The sequence below is a fragment of the Oryctolagus cuniculus genome, chromosome 3 (assembly GCF_051225735.1).
Source record: "Oryctolagus cuniculus isolate XC-2025 breed Fujian yellow rabbit chromosome 3, ASM5122573v1, whole genome shotgun sequence".
In the NCBI taxonomy this organism is placed as follows: Eukaryota; Metazoa; Chordata; class Mammalia; order Lagomorpha; family Leporidae; genus Oryctolagus; species Oryctolagus cuniculus.
This window is the reverse complement of record NC_142869.1, coordinates 12,665,740-12,674,213: the sequence shown is the minus strand read 5'-3', so window position 1 is coordinate 12,674,213 and position 8,474 is coordinate 12,665,740. Positions and strand designations below refer to the sequence as shown.

The 8,474-nt window shown below is 40.7% G+C and overlaps 1 long non-coding RNA gene across 1 annotated transcript; it reads left to right on the top strand.

Moving 5' to 3' along the window:
- Positions 1-308: 308 nt before the first annotated feature.
- On the top strand, positions 309-4,524 carry LOC138848918 (uncharacterized). Its single transcript, XR_011387079.2, has 2 exons — positions 309-734; positions 3,384-4,524. It is a non-coding gene; the product is annotated as an uncharacterized LOC138848918 (long non-coding RNA).
- Positions 4,525-8,474: the final 3,950 nt, after the last annotated feature.

Below are 8,474 nucleotides of genomic sequence, written 5' to 3'. Positions count from 1 at the left end.
CAAAGCTTCAAAGAATCATGGTTAAAATCAATGATCTAAAGACAGGTAGCTTGTGTTTACATCCTGGCTCTATCATTTAGCGAATGTAAGATTTGGGACAAACTATGTAACCATACTGGAAGCTCAGCTTCCTTATCTTGTAAAAAGAAAATAGCAATAGTGCCTATTTCCTAGGGTTATTGCAAGGATTAAATGCATCCAAATCTGTAAAGAACTTAAAATGATGCTTGGCACATAGTAAGCACTACATATGTGTTTGTTAAATAAACACATTCCTTTCTTGAGACAGGAACGTCACTCCCAGCCCTGTACACACAACACACGCAAGCTCCAATGCTGAAGCAATAAATCCTTCTGAGAAAGAAAATCACAGATTCCCAGAGCCTTATTTTCAGAATCTCTCATGTTGCTTCCAGACATTGGCTATTTAATCCTTCCAGAAAAACCAAGAGAGAATTTACGCAAATAAACTTCTCCTTTTACAGAAGAGAATGCAGCTGTACAGGAAGATCAAGTGTTTTCCTTGAGACAACCCAAGGAACTCAGCCCCTTCACCATGTTTTTTTCCTTTACCAGGCTCACTTGCTATTAGGCAGAAAGCAATAAACTGATACGAAGCAAAAAGTTTACATTCAAACCAACAGAAGAAGTCAAAATACATAGAGAAAAACGAATCCACTGCAACTTTTCAGAAACTAGATCTTTCCTTCTGACTGCTACAGGAAATAAACAAAGTAAGTACAACTGAATGAACTTAAGTTTTCATTCAAATTGCCTAAATGAGAAAGGAGCTAAAATAAGCTGGCTTTTTAAAAGCAATCAATTATGCATGTACGTTACATTTGAATTCATATAAATGTAGTTTAGCTGCCAAATCATGTAAGAAAAAAGCTTTGTTGTTGAGGTGAGTTGGGGAGAGTGGGTAGCTGCAAGGTCCCTCAGTGTGCTGGGATATCTCACCTAGTCAAGGTAAAATTGGGAGAAGTGGATGGGAGAAGAGGTTTGGGTAGAGGTGACAAATTTGTTCAAATTTCCCTCCAAGTAGCTCCATGATGAGCTTTGAAAAGCAATAATCTTTATCCATAAGTGTTTCTTCATACCAACTCCTGTTTATGCAAGAATCTTTGGACTTTACCCAGTCTAGCAATATACCTTAAAGGAAGAGGAAATGGAGACAGAGGGAGGAAAAAGGAAGAAGGAACAGAGAGGGGAGATAAAGAGACAGAGAAAGGCACACACACACACAAAGATTTTTCAGGTTTTTTTTTGACAGCATGTTTTGAAAAAATTTTGAAAATTTCCAATAATTTTATTTTTCCCTGATATCAAAGCAATACATGTTCATTGTACAAATTTAAGAAATTTTGTAAAATACAGAAAATCGAACTCATCATAATTACCTGTCACCTTACTCTTGAGTATCTTGATTTACATCATTACTCTCAGTCTTACATACACTTCCTCTCTGCCTGAGAATTCATATACATTTTAAAGCGAAATTAGTATCTAAGGATATATAACTTTTAGCTTAGTTTTACACTTTATTATGAGTCCTTTCCTAAACTCTTAAATGTTCTTTGTAATTGGTTGTCTCAAACATAATTTATCTAGTGTATTGCATAATTTATCTAATCAGTCATATGTTAATGAGTGTTGTTTCTCCTGTTTTATAAACATAACTAATACATATTTTGGGGAATCTTCTGTGGCTATTTTCTCAGGAGAATGTTCCAGAATGGAAACTTAGATTGAAGTATATACATCTTTTAAAATATTTAATATCTAATATTGTGTTTTGTGTTTTCTCTGGTTTTTGTTAGTCTTGACTTAAGCTTTTTTCTCCAATACAAAAGAATCTCAAGCTTATCAAGTCAATTTTTTTCTAATTCATAGTTTTTGCTTTGACATATTATGCTATATTCCATGTTTTCTTTTAGGTTATTTTCTATTTTTGTTGTTTGAAAGATTAAATGGTTCATTTCCATAGTTTTCAATATTTATTTATTTATTTATTTATGTTATTTCAAAGTCAAAGAGACATACAGACAGAAACAGAGATCTTCCATCTACTGATTCACTCCCCCAAATGCCTATAACAGCCAAGACTGAGCCGGGCCAGTTATGATCCCAGAACTCGGTCCAGTTCTCCTGTGTGGCTGGCAGAGACCCAAGCACTTGGGCTATCACCTGTTGCCTCCTAGGATGCACATTAGCAGGCAGTTGAAATCAGAAACAAATCTGGAACTCAAACATGGGTACTCCCATAGGAGCTGCAGGTGTCCAAGAAGCATCTGAAGTGCTGTGCCAAATGCCTACTTTTCTATAAAAACAGTGTCAAACACTTTAAATGAAATATCTCAGTTAACACTGGCTAGTACTCATTAGATAGTGTTCATTGCATGTTATACATGAGGAAATGGACTCCAGTATGTTACATATTTCAAATGCTCATCGAGAAAGCAGATGGTGAAATAAGGGTATGATCTCCCCACTTCATGCAATGATGGAGAGATAGAGGGCACACACTTGAGGGCACATCCTGAGGTACACCAGCCCTATTTGCTCCCAGGTCGTCTCCTACTGTGAAGGACACTTTGGGTGTTCTACACAGAGCATTGTTTTCTGCTTGATTTTGCTTTAACATGTCCAAATGACAGCAAATTTTCACTGAACTTTTAACATCAGCCATTTATTATTACTATTATGAAAAAATTATTAAGGAGTCTTTATAATAATAATATTCTTTTGAGTGATTCTTGTGAGAGTTACGGGAATGTTTGGAAAAGTTGCATTCCCTACTTACATGGTAGGACATCCAGTATATATCAGATAACTTGAGTTTACTGAATTTTATTATAATTCTTCATTTTATTCAATTTTACTTATTTTTGTTTTACTCAATTACAGTTATTTTATATATTTGCTTTGACACAACTTGAGAGTGTAATTTATCCTATTCATTGATATTTATCTATTTATTTGAAAGAGACACAGCAGTATCTTTCATCTACTGGTTCACTTCACAAATGTAAACAACATCACAACAACTAAGACTGGGCTAGACTTAAGCCGGGAGCCCAGAATTCAATCCAGGTCTCCTACATGGGAGATAGGGACCCAATTACTTAAGCCTCCCAGAGTGTACATTAGCAGGAAACTGGATCAGAAGTGGAGCTGGAACTCAAAGCTAGACACTCTGATATGGATGGAATGTGGGCATCCCAAGCAGCATTTTCACCACTGTGCCAAATGCTTGGCCCTACCTAATGCCTTTTTACATTCAGTTCTCATGTGTATAATATTAACAAATGTTTTCCCCCACTTTATTTTCTTGCATTTGCCTAATTTATCCTCATCTTTTCTTTTATTTCTGTATTTGCCAGCTCTTTGTTAGTATAATGAAATACCAGCGGCAGGAGGACTTTAATAAAGAAAAGAGTTCCAGCTTGGCCCATGGTTCAGAGGTGCAAGATCCAGAGACCTCATCCAGTGACAGCTTTCTTGTTGGCAGAGTCCCAAGGTGGCAACAGACAGGAAACACGCCTGACAGTCTGTATTTCTAGCAATCTGTTTCTCTCTCTCCCTCCTCTCTCTCTCTTTCTCTCTCCCTCCCTCTTTCTCCCTCTCTCTCCCTCTCTCTCTTTCTCATAAAGCCATTGGGATTTAATCACAGGCCTCCAACCTTATGACCTAATGTAATTTGAACCACATCCTGAAGGCCCCACCTCTAAATATCATAATTGGATTAAGTTTTCATCCTCTTAGCACCATTAGATTATGACTTTGAGTTTTAAACCGCTACTTGAGTTTAGAGGCCAAAGCACACATGCTTGTCATTTTGTTTTCTGTGAGTCTCTCTTATATGCTACAATTAGGATCTGAGATCTTTTTCTTTTTAATACTTGGCATTAATGCATTCGTATTTAATCTGATGACTATTGTACTTCTGAAATTTTAGGTTTTCAGTTTTTATTGTGTTTCTTTCTCGTCCTCTCCCTTTCACATGTCTTAAGTGTTACAAAATGACTTAAGATTTTGTTTCTATACTTAGAGAAGAAAGTCCCTGTTCTTTCCCTTGGTATCTGCAAGGCTTTGTGAGATCTGGAACTATCTGTTTTGACAGCCGCCAGGAATTCCCCACACGCCACCTCTGTGACTTCTAGTACACCTGAGCCGCTTTGAAGTCTTAAGTGCAGGATACTTCATCTTTGGCTTTATTTCTGTCATTTCTCTTGCTTGTAATGCTCTTGCTTTATTTTTTTTTTAACTTGGCTAATTTTTCGTGCCTTTCCTCAAATCATTCTGCTGTCAGCTCCTCTAAAATCCTTCTCTAAAACATCCTCTGAGCCTCACAGCAACCTGCATGCCTTTCCCTGGGGGCTCTATCGCGATGTGTTTTTCAAGAACTTTATAAATTAAAAATAAGAAAATGCAAATTTCATTGGATGGTTGTTTATGTCTATTTTTAATCTTTGTCAGAGATTTAGCAATTTACTAATAAAAACATGGGGCTTTAAATTTAAACTGGAAAACAGATGTTGTCTTTTGGGATGATAAACTAAATGGTTCTATCAATCTGGACAAGAGACATGCTCACAATAAAAACCATGAATACAGAAAAGCAGTTCTAATCACTTCTGTGCATCTCACATTCAAGAGAATTGATACGGATTTTGAAGCCCACCTGGCTGCTGAAACAATATATTTAGGTGCAAAAGGCAATGTTTTACTTTATCCTCAAATAATTCCATTCCACTTAGTCAGCAATGGCTCTACGAGTCACCCAGTCGCTGTGTCAGAGGTAGGCAGCAAGAAATTACATCCAGGCCAACAGCTCAGCTCCAGGATAAACAAGGAAGCCCTGAGAAGCCCTATCTTAACTTTTTCTTTCTTAGTTCAGCCATGGCTCAGATCACAGCCTTCGCTTGGCAAATCACATTTTGTAAAGCTGAGGCCAGGAGCTGTAGCAAAAATGACAGATGAGGCTGAGGCCTCACAAAAGCCCAACTGGTGTGAGTGACCCAGGCTGCTTCAGGCAGGTGCTGTCTGCACACAGAGCAGGCACATGTGCCTCTAGGCTTTGATTTCTTTACAGTGTAAGTAAAATAGACCTTAACAAAGCCCCATGCCCTGAGGGAAACAATTGGAAAGGTCTTACAACTTGGCAAGCCAATCTCACAAGGATGCTGTGCTGACAGATAGCACCTCTCCACATGATTCCCACTTCTCAGAGCAATGGTGAGAAACATTTGCAACTTCTGAAAGAGGGAGAGCAACTGTCAAAACAGGCACAGAACAAGTATGAAGGTAGTTCAAGGGGCTGTAACAGAGAATACCAGGGTTTAGACACAACCAGCGGAGCTAGTAGGAGGGGAGAAGAAAACAAAACAAAAACAAACAAAGATAAAAAACGCCAGGCACCGGGTGTGCCCTCCTAGGCAAAAGGCAGAAGATGGGCTCACTGAGGGTACTGCCAAAAACTCACATTCACAGAGACTGACTGGGGACTCTGCTGGTCCTGGCTATAGGGATTTATGGGCGGAATTGTCTCTCCCTCCATCCAATTTAGGAGTATTTGGTTGCAAGCAACTACAATTACAGTTTGTTCAAGCCACAAAGCAAAGGGGGTGGGGAGGGAGGGAGGTAGAAGAGAGGAGGCAGAGAGACTCATACAAGTGAATACCCAGAAGATAGGTCAGGACAAGGACACCAATGACATCATCAGGGCTGGGCTTCCCTCCTCATTGCCTGGCTCAGAATTCCTCAGTAATGGCTCCACTCCCACCCAGTCTCTTCCCCTCACATGGTGACAAGACTTCCAAGACTTAGACCCTTATATTCTTAGCAACCTCCAAGTAAAAAAGATACTTTTCCTCTACTACATCCTGAAAACTGGAAACTTGTTGGTTTGAAACCATCTAGCTTGGTCTCTTGACTATACCTAGAACTCCACTTGCAAAAAGCTGAGGTAGGCCAGCTCTCTGCTGTGGCCAGGGAGTGCAGTGGAGGATGGCCCAGGTGCTTGGGCCCTGCACCCCATGGGAGACCAGGAAAAGCACCTGGCTCCTGGCTCCTGCCATCGGATCAGCGCGGTGCGCTGGCCGCAGCGCGCCGGCCGCGGCGGCCATTGGAGGGTGAACCAACGGCAAAGGAAGACCTTTCTCTCTGTCTCTCTCTCACTGTCCACTCTGCCTGTCAAAAAAAAAAAAAAAAAACAAAAAAAAAAAAAACAAAAACAAAAAAACAACAACAACAACAAAAAAAGCTGAGGTAGGGACGATTTCCCAAGTAATAAGCCAGTACTGACACCAGGACGGTGGAATCCAGAAAGGCAAAACCACAGAACGAACTTCGTGTCAGGTCACTGTGTTTGGAGGAAGTGCTGACAGGAAGCTAAGAGGAAGTTGGCCTTGTTGCCTCCTCAGCATCCATTCTGTCTTCTGATAACAGCAGCATCCTTATCTATGGAACTTGGTACTTCACATGGATTAGTGGAACTGCCATTCAGAGTACCCTACCCGCAGAGGTGAACAGATGACTTCAGTTAAGCCAATCAGATTTGTTTTCTTGGAAAATACAATCACTAGCTCTGAGTTAACAAAAGGTGCTTGGAACTGGGCCACGCAATTTCAGAGTCCCAAAGGAAAGGCCAGTAGAGGCTCTTTTCAGGATTTCAGCTGCCTGGTATTGCCTTACTTCTTGCCTTTGCTGTTGTCTGAGTGCTCAACTCTTTCTTGGGTTCTTTGGCTTTCCCAGAGTACACTCTTAGGATTCCATCCAGAGGCTTGCGCAGTGGCACAGTAGGTTAATCCCCGCCTGCAGTGCTGGTATCCCATATGGGCACCGGTTCTAGTTCCAGCTGCTCCTCTTCCAATCCAGCTCTCTGCTGTGGCCTGGGAAAGCAGTGCAGGATGGCCCAAGTGCTTGGGCCCCTGCACCCATGTGGGAGACCAGGAAGAAGCTCCTGACTCCTGGCTTCGGATCGGCACAGCTCCAGCCACTGCAGCCATTTGAGAAGTGAATCAATGGAAGGAAGACCTTTCACTCTGTCTCTCCCTCTCACTGTCTGTAAGTCTACCTCTCAAATAAATAAATAAAATCTTTAAAATAAAATGAAAAAGATTCCATCCATTGCTTTCATTGGGCAGGACCACTTTCTGTTGAGTGCCGCTTTCAAGTCCGACTACGTCTGGGCTAATTTCAAAGGCTCTGGTAATAGCCATATCACCTTAGATGTCCAGGTTGGAAGCTAGATTTTTGTCAAAATTCATGCCTGTCCCTGACTAGAAACAACTGAAAAATGTGACTATTCCTGTTGTGTATAGCTTAGTTAGTGGGTCTCACACCTGGACTTGTGCCACGTACTCCTTCTCAGATATCTAGAAAAGGAGAATTAACTGGCCAGATGTAGAACTCAGTTCTCACTTATTTGTCCACTCATAATTCAGAATATTGTTCTTTATTGTTTTAATATTTGAAGAATAGGGAGAATAGGTAAGACTAAGGTTGAGAGTTCAAGAGCTAAGACTTCTAATCTATGTGAGATAAAACATAACTTTCATGAATCCAGTGATGACTTATTTATTTACTGAAGACCTACTGTGACCTAGGCATTGAGAAAGGGACCATGGATGCCATGCTGAGTAAAAATAGACACATTCCCTAATGCCAGAGATTTGACAGAGTCCACAAATGTTTAAAGTGTGCTCCTTGTATTAGTTTCTAAGGGTTGACATAACAAAGTACTATAGTCTGGGTGGCTTAAAACTATAGAAATATATTATTTCACACTTCTGGAGAGCAGAATTCTGAAATGCAGATGCTAGCATGACCATGGTTCCTAGGTTTTTAAGGGAGAGTCCTTCCTTGCTTCTACCCTCAGAGTTCTTGGCTTGTAGGCATTCTCTTCATTTTTTTTTTTTAATTTGACAGATAGAGTTAGACAGTGAGAGTGAGAGACAGAGAGAAAGGTCTTCCTTCCATTGGTTCACCCTCCAAATGGCCACCATGGCCAGAGCTACGCCAATCTGAAGCCAGGAGCCAGGTGCTTCCTCCTGGTCTCCCATGCAAGCACAGGGGCCCAAGCACTTGGGCCATCCTCCACTGCCTTCCTGGGCCACAGCAGAGAGCTGGACTGGAAGAGGAGCAACTGGGACTAGAACCCGACACCCATATGGGATGCTGGTGCCGCAGGAAGAGGATTAACCGAGTGAGCCACAGCGCCGGCCTCAACATTCTCTTCATTCTAATCTCTGCTTCCATCTTGTCATAATCTCCTCCATGGATCTCTGTGTCTTCTCTTTTTATAAGGACATCAATTAATGTGTTTAAGCCTCACTCTAAATCCAGGATTATTTCATCTCAAAATCTTTAACCAGTTACATCTACAAAAGCTCTGTGTCCAAATAACATCACAATATGAGACTATCAGTGGACATGAATTTTTGGGTGACTATTCAACCCAACATACAAAT